This window comes from Theropithecus gelada, chromosome 17, assembly GCF_003255815.1.
Source record: "Theropithecus gelada isolate Dixy chromosome 17, Tgel_1.0, whole genome shotgun sequence".
NCBI lineage: Eukaryota > Metazoa > Chordata > Mammalia > Primates > Cercopithecidae > Theropithecus > Theropithecus gelada.
The window spans coordinates 50692003-50705123 of record NC_037685.1 but is presented as its reverse complement, the minus strand read 5'-3'; the positions used below and the strand labels follow the sequence as shown (position 1 = coordinate 50705123).

Sequence of the window (13121 nt, the reverse complement as noted above, 5' to 3'; positions counted from 1 at the left end):
CTAAATGTACAGAAAAGAAATGTATTTTCACCTTCCGGCTAAAGTTCACTGTTTTCCCACCGAATTTCGCTTCGTCTCCTACCGAGGTGCATGTGCCGTTCAGGAAGGTGGGGGTTGACTCAGACAGGTGTCAACTTCAGCAAGTGTCCCTGCCAGGGCGTGTGCAGTGCACTGGATGTCTAATTTCAGCTGTGAGGTGGAACTGGGCCTAGGTCTTTTGAGGGAGGGGCAGGCAACACTTGCTCAGGGCAGATGTGCCCTGCGGATGTGGCGGAGGAACCCCGGGATTTCAGTGTTGAATTGTGGGGTGCAGCTGTGCAATCCCGGAAGGGTCAGGCCTCCTGGTGGGGGAGCTTGAAGGATGAAGAGGATGCAGGTAGAAGGATGATGCTCTCATTACAGGTGATTCCAGGGCTGAAATAACTTTCTGAAATCATCATTTGTAGTGGAGGGTTTTTGGTTTTGGTTTTTGTTTGTTTGAAATCAGTTAAAGCCAAATATGACCTTCACATTCAGGCACCATTTGCTTGTCATCACCCAGGGCAGGGGGCTTTTACATTGCCGGGATTTACTTCAGCAAAAAAATTATATAACTTGAGATTCTACTTACCCATTCTTTATTAGAGGCAGTAATTTAACTATCATGGTAATATTTTTCTATGCAGTTTATCCAAGGACTTAAGCTGAACCAACTGATGAGCCATAAAATAATGAATTTCACTGGTTTGTTGAGCTTCTGTACTTATGTTTAACTGAACACAAGCTTCCCTCTCATATTCCCTTGCCCCGTTCTTTTTTCTCAACACTCAACCTCTGTAGTAAGCCAGATGCAATTAGAATGGAATGTACAAATTGTTGAATAGAAATACAATGGTATATCAAAATCTTCTCTGAATCAGAGCTGACCAGGGTCAATATTTCACTTTATTCCAGTCCTTGAATATAGACGCACAACTGCAATTATTGAAAGACTTCACCGAAGAGTTAGATATTGTCAATGGGGTGAGTTTGAGTAATTGTCATTCAAAAGAGGGAGAGTCTGCTGATACGTGTGTGTATAATATCATAATAATATTATATGCTATACAAAATAAAAATAATCCATGTTATATAGGAAAAAGGGCCTTCTCAATCATTAATTAATTCACAATAAAAACAAATTTCATTTGAAAAGTTAAAACAACTGTAACATTTCTAGTATTTATTGACTATGCTAATTTATAGGTGATATGCACATGAATAGGTTTAGCCAGGCTTTCCAGCCTTTAGTCAGCAGTCTTTGGAGGCAAGGTCACAGCTTCATGACCTGCAGTTGCCTGGGGCACTGGTTGGTGCCCAGCAGGTGTTCAGCTGTCTGTTTATAAATGAAGAGATTACAACATGGGCACTAGCACAAGACAGTTCTGCACCAGAGCCTGGATTTGTTCAGCTGTTTTGTGCTGTGTGTCCTTGGCCAAGTAACATAACTTCTCTAATCCTCAATTTTCTAATCTATAAAGTGGAGATATTAAATCCTACATGGTAGGATTATTGTGACAACTGAACGATGTCATGAATGTAAAAGCACCTAGACCTGGCACTCAAAACATCACTGGAGGACTCTTAATTTTTTTCACTTGATCTTCTTGGCAGACCCACTCACATGGATTCCCTGACTCAAGGGGTGGTGGAGAGAGTGAGGTCAGGCCAAGAAACACCTTACTTTCTTAGGGAAAACCCCAAAGGTGTGTCCAGTGTGGTATGTGCTGTGCATCCAGCATCGCCTCCTAGCCAGAGGTCTTTGTCTGCAGCACCTTAGACCCTGACCTATGTTGACATTTCAATGTTTTCTTCTGAGTGCTCCTTTCTCAGAACTCCTTAAACATCTACAGTCACTAAAATTCGACACTCTGTCATGTTCTGTCACATGTAACCCAACCCAACTGGCCTTTTGTGGAAACAGTGGGCATATCTAAAAGTCTTATTGCCTTTGCTCATAAAGGCTTATTTATGGACCAGAATTAAAGTGCAATTGGAATACACATATCCTGTTTCATAAACTACAGGATTTGGAGGTCTTACCTCTTACTTGCTTGGGGAGTTTTAAAAATTTTGGATCTTCATTCATTTCTTCATTCATTCATTCATTCGTTCATTCATTCATTCATTCATTTCAGAAACATTTCCCAGTCTCCTATGTGTCAGGCACTGTACTGGGCCTGGGGATGTAAAGGTGATGAAAAGCAGGTTCTGTCTTCGTCCTCGCAGAACATGGGGCAAAGCCTCGCTGGTGGTATTTGGCTGCTTCTTTTTCTGGGCTAGCCCCTCTCTGCCTTTCTCTGATGCTCTTTCTTTCCATCTCTCACCCACTTCTGAAAGCTTTTTTTTTTTTTTTTTTTGCTTTTTGTTTTTATTTTTATGTCTAGTGAGGAGATTTTTCCCTTCTTTCCTGTTGGGTCTATGCTCATGGAGCTACAATAAAGATTCCTTGGTAGAAAAAGTTGGTGCAGCTTTTTTTTTCTGGCTTTGATTCTGCATGATGCTAAAGCCTCTGAATAATTCAGTCTACGTTTCACTACACTGGTGCCTGTTGAGCTCGACGTAGGCAAATGTCTGGGCATGACCCTGGACAGGTGCTTCGCTCTTCCAGGACTTCAATTTTCCAAGCACAAAAATAGGGCAACCAAACTCAATGGGTTCTGAATCCACCTTTCGAATCTAATGCTTCATGGTTCTAAAATGAAATAACAGAATATTTTGTCATGGTTTAGACCTCCAGGATCTAATTTCTTGATCTGTGAAGTGGGTACAAAAATGTGTTAGCCTCCCAGGAACATTAGTGTTCTGAGAGGAATCCAGAAGCTTCTAAACATGTCAAATGTTTATTATTATAGATAAGTTTTATTCTTTTCCACGTCAATGGGGCAATAAGGGACAAGATGAGAGGGAGCCCAATGATAGCCCTGTTAAGACAAGTGCTTCCTGCTATTTACATTTTGCAGCTCTGGCAGAGTACTGGGTATTAGGAACTCAAAGAGTGATTTCATAAAGAAAAAAAAAAGTGTAGTTTATACCAAAATGGAATAAACCCCCTTTTGAGTAACAACAATCTGCATAAATGCTTTAAGAAAGCCTATAATTATGATAAAAATGTTGCTCAAAGTTAAAATTATGAAGCAATCAAGATTTATAAACAGTCTCTCATCGACTTTTAATCATTCTTTTTTATATACAAACTGTACACAATGTATGCTTGTAATATATCATGCTATACATTTTATTTTCAGTACTTTAGCAGAGCAAAATATATGTGAGGTGACACTGAGAATCTAGGTTATATATGCACGTGACTATGGGCATGTTGCTGCTTTCCAGTGAGCATGCACGCATGCACATACGCACACACACACAGACACACACAGTGATAGCTATGCATCTTTTTTGGTATCTTACACAGAAAAGATGCATGCTTTTACTGTATCAGAATCTCTTTAAAACTTTAATTAGTATAGCTCCTTTTGCAATATTTTGGACAAGTATGACATGTATATGAATATTAATTCCCTTTTGCCAAAAAAAATGTAATTACTGGATGACTGAGAGCAAATTTGACCAGATTGATCAATATTTGTCTATATTGGGCAAAAATTGCCTCAGTCGAGTAGCCAGAAATAAACAATATGGTGACCATGTGAAGGGCTGACCTAAAATATGAGTTTGTAAGTGCTGTGATTGGAACTTTCTGTTTAACGACTTTAAAATGTTTAAGCTTAAATTGAAGAGGTTAACATAAGGAGACCCTGATAGAAATAGACACTTGTTAATTGGCAGGTTTACATCAGGGATCCAGAAACAATTCTAGAAATAGTTTCAAGAATTGCATGAGTGTGGCACCTGGCACCTAGAACTCCTTTCCTGTAGGCCATCCTTGTCTGCTAATGTCAACTTCATGTTTGTCATAGTACCCTTTAGCATACTAGCCCAGTCCACCTAATTCTGGCTTCTTTACTCAGTTGGTCATAGCTACATAAAATGAAACATATTAGAGGGCAAAGAACTAACTCGTAGGTTTAAAATGACTTTTTAGGTAAGATTTTATCATCTGAAGATTTGAAAGAGAAAGATTAACTATTGAAACTCTATTGACTCAACAAATAGTGACCTAGGATACATTGATTCTTCTCAGGCAAAGATCCTCAGCTGGCTCTGTGTTCTCTCAAAGGCGTCTTATTCCTTTTCTTCTGAAGGCTCACCCATGAGAGCTGTATCAGCACCTGCTGGAATTTTGGCTCCTACTCGTAAGAATACATTTCTGAACTTGATCCTGTTGCTGGAAATGTCTCGTGGAATTCCATTTTGCCACAGGTATAACCTCAGATCTTCAAAGGTCTGCTGGCTTTCCAGCCTCATCTTCAGCTTCTGTTTCCAGCCCAAGGACACGCCGTCCCCTCCTGCTGTGGGGCCTCCTCACCATCTGCTCTTTGTGTCGGTCCCCTGTGCGTGTTCACCTCGCCAAAGTCTCCCCCCAGCCTTTCATCCGGCCCACTCATCTCCCAAACCACATGTTTAAAGAGGCTTCCTCCCCCATCTACAGTAGGGTGCTCAGTTTTATTTTCTCATTGCACTCTCTACTTTCAGCACACAATATCTATCATAATTTAACTGCAGATTTAGATTTGTGGTTATTCATTTCATGTCTGTTTTTTTCCCATGGTCTGCCTACTCCATGAGGGCAGGGCTCATTGCATTTGGCCCACACTGTGCCTAGTGCCCGGCACATTGAATATGCTCAATAAATACTTGTTGATGCAGGCAGATCAGCAGTGATGGGTGGCTGTCTATGGTGGAGAAACTGGTATTGAAGTAGCGCCCAGCAATAAGCAACTGTAAAACCTGACAAAATGTATGAGGCAACTGGTTTCCAGTGGTGGACAACAGGTGTTCCCTAAGGACCTGTGAATGAAGGAGGACCTGTGAATTCTGGAAATGAACCCCTGCCCTGGTCTCTGCCTGTGAACAATTTCCTGGCATGGCCAGGAGGCTGGAACCCAGGGAGAGCATGGCAGTCCCTCTGAGTTGGGAAAGCACAGGTCAAAGTTTGAAGTGCCTGAAGCAGCTGGAATCCACAGGTTTAAGAGTAGAGAGCAGAGAGCCAAGTAACAAGATGGTCTGTGGCTGAGGGCTGGGCTCCCCATGAACAAGGCAGAAATAACCAAGGCTTATCAATAGAAGCTGGCAGGGGATTGAGAGTAAGCAGAAAACTGGAGGCTGAGCAGCGGAGTTTTGTGCTGCCAGAGTTCCAGTCCTCCCAGGGTGGAGAGATCTTAATGCCACTTTAACACCTGTGGCATCCAGATGAGATGCCAGACAGACTGCCGTAGGTGGTGGGATCAAATGCCAGGGTAAAACTACTCTAGTCCTGCCCTAACAAAACCTAATACCAAGCTCTGCAAAGACACACAAGGGATATAGAGGTTGAAAGGTAAGTCTGGCCAAGTTGGAGGGGCTTGGGAAGCACTTTGGACTTCCAGAGATATGCTCACATTCACAGAGACCATCCAGTGATTGAACTACCTGCTGTCATAAGAGTCAATCATGGAAAAAGTAAGGTACCAAAATCCAGAGTCTCTACAGCATTTTATCCACAAAGTCAGTATCAGTGGAAAAAAAAAAAATCACCAGACAACTGAGAAACAGGAAAATGAGATTCATGGTCAAGAGAAAAAGCAGTCAAAAGAAACCAGTCCTGGGATGGCTCAGATGTTGCACTTGGCAAAGATCTTAAAGCAGCTTTTACAACATGGTCAAATAATTGAAGTAAAATATAGTCTTAACAAGCGAACAGATTGAGAATCTTAGCAACAAAATGGAAATGATAAAGAACCAAATGGAATTTAAGAACCTTAAAAGTACAATAAATGCAATGAAAAATTCACTAGATAGGCTTGACGGCAGGTAAGAAATATCAGGAGGAAGAGTTGTTGATTAAAAGACATCAGCAGATGTCATCCAGTAAGAAGAACAGAGAGAAAGCTACAAGGAAAAGGGGTGGAGCCTCAGGGACCTATGGATAATATTAAATGGCCTAACACACACGGAATTGGAGACCCAGAGGAGAAGCAACTGATATTGGACATCACCTTTTTGGTTTTTTGGCTGGATATGCCAAATAATGACCAGATACTTGCCGAAGTTGATGAAAAACATAACTTTCATTTCCAAGAATCTAATCAAACTCCAAGCAGGAGTATACAGAAGAAAAAGACCACCCTACCTAGGCATATTGTAGTTAAACTGCTAAAAAAAAAAAAAGATAAGGGAAAACTCCATGTGTACAGGGGTCTAAGCGGACCCCTGTATAAAATACAATGGAGGCCAGAAACCACGGAAGGGCATTTTTACAGTGATGAAAGAAAAACCCTACAAACCTGTCAAGCCAGAGCAATTCTGCATGAAACAAAAACCTCCTTCAAAGAAAAGCTGAAAAAAGACCCTTTAACATCAGTGAAGGCTGACGGTATCCCTAGCACAGGTCTGCGTTACCAAAATGCTGCGTTACCAAAATCTCTTCAGGATTATGGGTGCCGGGGAAGAAATGAAGAGCAGCAGACGTGGAGGAAGGTTGTTCTTCTTCCTATAATTTACTTAAGAGAAAATTGAGTGTTTAAAAAGTAAGGCTGCCCCTTTGGAATTAGTGTCGGCTTATCAGATGCCCGAGGACGTCAAATGCCACCATGTCCTTGGCTTCACTAATTCCAGCAAACTGAATGTTTATTTATAGGCGAAGCAAAAATGAAAGACAGGGCGTGAAACAACACAAGGTTGAGAATGACAATGTTTTACCACAAAGCAAAGGGAAGCTCTGGGAGTCAGCGAACTTTCAGGATACCTTGCCAACCATGAGTTGTTAACCCAATCTTCTCAAATTTCTTGAAGATGAAATGCCTATTATCTTCCAGTCAGAAACTAGGTTATGTGGAGGAATTATTGTGTTCTTCAAAAATACAATAAACATGCTGACTTCTCTGTATTATTAGGTTGTTTCTATGCCTATTTCTCAATCTTCCCAAGAGTCCTTGAATGCATTAAAGACAAGGGACAGAAATGTAGAGGGAGGAATCTGGCTCATTTTTAAAATGGAGATTTGTTTGCAATATAACCTGAGTATTATCTTTCATATTGCTGCCCAAGGGCATTTGAAATAATTTCTCCTTAAAAGAGGTTCAGGGGAAAGTCTTTGGAGCTGAAGAGTTACTTGACTCTGGGCCTCTCTGTATAACGATAAAATAAAGATGCATTACCTTTGAGAATTAGAAAAAACAGTAGCCAAACATTCACTCTAAGACTTATGTGGTTTTTCTTCCTCCCTTCCCCTGTTTTCCCTTCTCTCCTAGAGATAATTTACTGTTTGTAGTTATATGAGTCCTCCATTTTAAATGAATTACAATCTGGAATGAAAGAAAGCATGTTTCATCCTGAAATTTAATACTTGAAAAAAAGAAGTACTTACATCATTGGAATAAACATATTATTGCCTGTGAAGACATCTAGTTTCTCGTTTTATATATATATATATATAAATAGAAATATAAATTTATATATATATACACACGCATATACATTTTTCCTACTTAACATTGGAGCATATTTTTGTTTTACCATCCTCATAGCCTTGGAGGTACAGCACATGCATACACACACACATACACACATGCATACACATGAATACATACACATACATACAGGAACACACGTGCACACACATGTTCACATATGCACACACCTAAACATACGTACATACATGTACACATGCACACATACGTACACACATGCACACATGTACACACACATGCATACACATACACACCCAGAACTCTTTCATCCTCTTTTGATGAGATCGACACTTACCAAGGTCTTTTACTCGAAGCTGTGTTCTCTACCTTTCCTCCTGCCCTCCATAAAACGCTCTCTCCAAAACTGAAATTCTTCGCATCAATAAAAGCATCTGAAAAAACGTGTTTTATGTGCCAGCTGGACAGTAATTTGCAGGGATTCGAAATATTGTTAAAAGGACAATGCTGAACAAAACGTACATCTTATCTAACTTATGTAGACTTATGTTTGCTTATATTTAAAGAGATGATTGGCATATGGTTGAGCGTTCTTTTTTATTTGCACCATTACTGGATTTTTCTCGTGTCTCCTTGATGTTATTCAAGGGCTGTCCATCAGAGCTTTGTATCTTGAAGATGAAATACTCCATGGCCTGTAGTGTGATCCCCACCTGGGAGCTCCTGAGAAACGCTGAATCTTGGGCCCCACCCCATGCCCACAAGTCCACATTCTAAAGGAATCCTGGGAGGAGCACCCCACAGTGTAGGTTGACAGATTTTTCTCCTAGGTTGATGTTTGCTCAGATAGCTTTAGAGAAAAACAATATTTGTACTTCTCTGTGGCAGGCTTATGCAATGAATCCCCAGAGAAGTGAATAAGAATTTGTAATTATTGTTTTTGATACTTTTCTGGAATGTGTGTTTATATGCAGTGTTTTACACAAAAAGATTGATTGTTTTACATTTTACAATAACGATAAAAATGCCTTATGGTGCTTCTCCAAGTCCACTATCTAAGACAATTCATGAGTTATTTTAGGGTCAGACTACTTTAAATGCTAGTTTAGCATGTAAGTACTTATATAATGTCTGGCTACTGATTACCATCCCATGCTGCTTTGTCCTTGCTAAAATATAAGCTAGTTTTACCGATTTTATAAAATGTAAACTTGCTCTCAATCCTATGTACTTCCTAAAATAATTGGACATTTGAGTTGTAACTCTTCCATTTTAACATTGAGGAAAGTGAAGGAGAATTGAAATAAAGTAAATATCCATGAAATTCTGGTATGGGCTGGGAAGCAGGGACTTGGGGGTACAGCTGAAGACAAGAAACAGCCTCTAAATTAATGTTACCTCTCTCTTCTCTGGATTTCTTAGGCCATTATTTACAAGCTGTCAAATTTTATGGTTGAAGTAATTTGTATAAACTATGCAGTGAAAGCACGTTTTATCCATTGATTTCCTGGCAGTTCATGGTTGCCACTCATCCCCTGAAGAACACTTTTCTGCTTTCACAAAGCATAGATTAAAATACCAGTCTTCAATCCTGTCTCTAATACAGAGATAGAGAGGGCAGGTTTTGAGGTTTCGTACTGCTACTCCTCCCAGAGAGCTACAAAAACAAATAAAAATCTTCCCTAAAGGAAGATGATGACATCCCAGGCTTCAAATTATATCTTCAAAAATTTTAAAAATTACTGTGCCAGTAGATAGTGGAAGATGATCAGACACAAGGAGACCAAACACCATTAAATGAGATGAAACAGAAATAAGATACTCCAAAAACAGAACTACAGTGACTCCAGACACTGAAGCCAATAGGTGAGGTATGCATTATATTTAGTATGTAACAAGAGATTAAGCAAAGCTTTTAAAAAATGAGCAGGGAATTGGAAATCCCAGAAGTAAAACAGAAATTTTTAAAAACTCTGAAGAAAAAAATAACTCAATTAAGAAGTCACTGGATAGATTTAAGATCAGATTAGATACAGCTAAAGAGAGAATTTGTGAACTGGGAGATTGTTCAAGGGTACACCTAAAAATCATCATGGAGAAATGAAAAATGAAAACCTCAGAAGTAAAAGTAAGAGACATAGAATATACAGTGTGAAAGTTTAACACACGCTTGAGTCTTAGAAAGAGAAGAGAACAAGAATGGAGAAGGAAACATAGTTGAAAAGATAATGGCTGATAATTTTCCAGAACTAATACAGAACATTGAAATACAGACTCAAGAAACCTGGTATGGTCCCAAGTGGGATAAATGAAAGGAAATTCATAGCTGGGTATATTAGAGTGAAACTGCAGAAAACCAAAGGCAGATGAGACTTATAAGCAGCCAGTGACGGCAGGCAGACTACCTTTAGGAACAGTGCCTTCCCCAGCTGGCTTTCAAACAAAAGTAGACAAGAAAATTGTGGAGTGATGCTTTCAGGCAGGGTGGGGGCGAGGGCAAGGAGATGAGGAGCTTGCCTCTGGTGCACAATTTAGGGAGATGCCGCAACACTGAGTCATCAGGATGAGGAGTAGCTCTTGACTGTGCTGGAAGAGACTGCAGATGTCGCCTTTACTCCCAGCATCAGGGGAAGTAGCTGTTTTAGGAGTTTTGAAGCAATAATATGGTTAATCAAATATGAAAACCCTTTTGGCCTAGGAATTTTGCATGTTTTTTAATGGACCTTAACAAAAATTTGTGAAAGAACAGAGCAAAGAAAAAAACACCTAACTCTACCACCTTAAATAATCATTTTTATGTGACCCTCCTGATCTTTATATAGATGTGCTTTTCCATAGTTGTACAATTGGACCTGGAAAGCTCCATCCATGTGTCCCTGTCCAGCTGGGAGGTAGGACAGCTCCTTTCCCTGCTCCTGGGAGGGACTATGACAGCATGGGGTGTCAGTTTCCCAGGGCTGCTATCACAAAGTCCCAAAACTGCTGGCTTCAAACAATAGAAATCTGTTGTCTCACAGTCTGGAGGCCAGATGTCTGAAATAAGGTGTCCACAGGGCTGTGACCCCCTGGGACTCCGGGCAGGGTCCTCCCTAGCCCCTCCCAGCCTCTGGCAGCAGCAGTCCAGCCTCTGTGTTTCACGGCTGCACTCCGGCCTTGGCCTCTGTCTGCACGTCGCATCCCCTTGTGTGTCTCTGTCTTCATCTCCTTTTGGGTCTTTCTTCTCTTCTTACAAGGACTCGGGCATATTGGATGCAGGGCCCTTCTTACTACAGCATGACCTCATCTTAACTAACTCCATCTGCAAAGGCCCTATTCCCAGCAAACTCTCATTCTGAGGTGCTAGGGGTTAGACTTCCAAATGGCTTTTGGGGCACCCCATGTGACCCATAGCAGACAGCAAAGCAGAGAAGGCAGCAGTTGACGGCCCTCAGCCTTCTCTAATCCTTGCAGACTCCAAGTAGGACCACTGGGGACTCTTTCTGCTCACTTCAGTATAACACCTTGTTGGGCTGGAGATTCTTTTTCACTGTTAAGCTGGATTCCAGTGGTTTATCTTCCCAGTAAATAAAAAAGTGTGCTAATTTCATAGAAAACAGTCCCAATCTCACATGTTAATTCGATTCTTTGTTTTTCCAACAGAAAGTATTCTTCCCCCCAGCCGCCTGGCATCAGCTTAAATTCACTTCTTATGCTGTCTTAAGAGATCTAAGGATTCTGGGGACTCAGTCTGAGGTGGAGTCTTAACATGTTCTCAAGTAAATACCATAGATCTTTCTGAGAATGCAACTAGGAAAATCAGTGGCTTCACTGGTCTTAAAATAATTTGGTCTTTAAAAAAAGGGTTTAAATGTATTAACATAGCCAAAGGTCAAGCTTCGTTTCAACGAATAGTTGAGCATCTTAGTGAGACAAAGCATGCTGTATGTTTCCATGCATATGCTATAGTTTGAGATTTACCTTTTTTTGCAGGAAAAAGTGAGCACTTGTCAATTACCCACTAGGAAGGTGTTGTGATAGGGAGGTTATTTTTCAATAATTGCCAGAATAAAAACCATTTATGCAAAATGCCGTTTCTGCTGCATGTGTGCCATCAGACAGCACAGCGTGGCGAGGGGCCTCCCCTCACTCCTGTCCCACCCGAAAACAGTGTAGTGCAGCATGGGTTTGAATTCTCTAGGAAAGAAAATGCACGACCGGGCGCGGTGGCTCACGCCTGTAATCCCAGCACTTTGGGAGGCCGAGGCGGGCGGATCACAAGGTCAGGAGATCGAGACCATGGTGAAACCCCGTCTCTACTAAAAATAGAAAAAAATTAGCCGGGCGCAGTGGCGGGCGCCTGTAGTCCCAGCTACTCGGGAGGCTGAGGCAGGAGAATGGCGGGAACCCGGGGGGCGGAGCTTGCAGGGAGCCAAGATGGCGCCGCTCACTCCAGTCTGGGCGACAGAGCGAGACTCCGTCTCAAAAAAAAAAAACACAAAAGAAGAAAATGCTAACTAAAGTTACAGTTGCTAACCTTTACCATACTCAGTCTCTGCAAGGAATGCGATATTGCCTACTTTTGCCCTATGAGATTTTAGGTGTATAAAGATGAAAGAATAAATCAGTTCCACTTTCCATTTTCCTCCTCTGGGTAAATGTCACTACTGTGCACTGGGCTGAGACTTCTATCTCTTCCTGCCCACCTCCCACCCCTGCTTCCTAGTTGAAGGAGCACAGGGCTGTGGGTGACTGGTGCCGGCCAGAGGCTTGAGCCCAAGGGCCACCATAAAATATGAGGGTGGGGCCACCGGCAAGTCCTTCAGTCTTGGAAATCACTGAGGTGTGAGAATCAGGGAACTGCAGCTTCCCGTGCATTGTGGAAGGGAAGAAACACATGCACCCAAACCTACTGCTGGCAGCTTCGTACTGCACCACCATTTTGTGATCCCCGTGGGTGCCGACGCAGTTTGTAGCTCCCCGTTCTCATGCTGATGCTGATGGTACAGTTTCACCACTGCCCACAGCTGGAAAGCAGGGACTTCTGGTACCAAGCGCTGTGGGAATCATTTAACGCAAGCAGCAAACGCTGATGCTTAAGATCCATCTTGCTTGGGTTTATCCCTGTTCCTCTTCCATGCACACATTTCATGTGGAATCCACCCAGATGGCAAGAGGGTTTATTGAAAACTTTTTATGAATCTGCTCATTTTTATCACTGTGAAACTGTATTTAAAGAAGATAAATTATTTTTCTTTGCATTCAACAACCCCAGCTTATCCCCCAAGTAATCGGAGAGAGTAATTTAAGGTGATCGAGGGTTTAACCCTGAGCTTTCTTGATGAAGGAAATGTTCCGTGTCTGGTCTGTCCCCAGCTGTGGTCACTGGCTACACATGGATGCAAAGCACTTGAGGTATGGTGAAGGCAACAGAGGAGTGCGTTTTTAATTTTATTCAATTTATGGAGCTGCTGCCTTGACCGTCCTGGGTGTAGACGCATTGAGGCTGGTGTGGTTGTTCATCTTCCTAACAGAGCTCCTTAGCAGGGAAAAATATATTTTAGATTTCCTTCGAATCAATGTTTTTGAAACGCT

The 13121-nt window shown here is 41.5% G+C and overlaps 1 non-coding gene across 1 annotated transcript; it reads right to left on the bottom strand.

Annotated features, from left to right (window-relative positions):
* Nucleotides 1-481: 481 nt before the first annotated feature.
* Nucleotides 482-542, bottom strand: LOC112611182. The gene has a single exon (XR_003116567.1). It is a non-coding gene; the product is annotated as a small nucleolar RNA SNORD44 (small nucleolar RNA).
* Nucleotides 543-13121: the final 12579 nt, after the last annotated feature.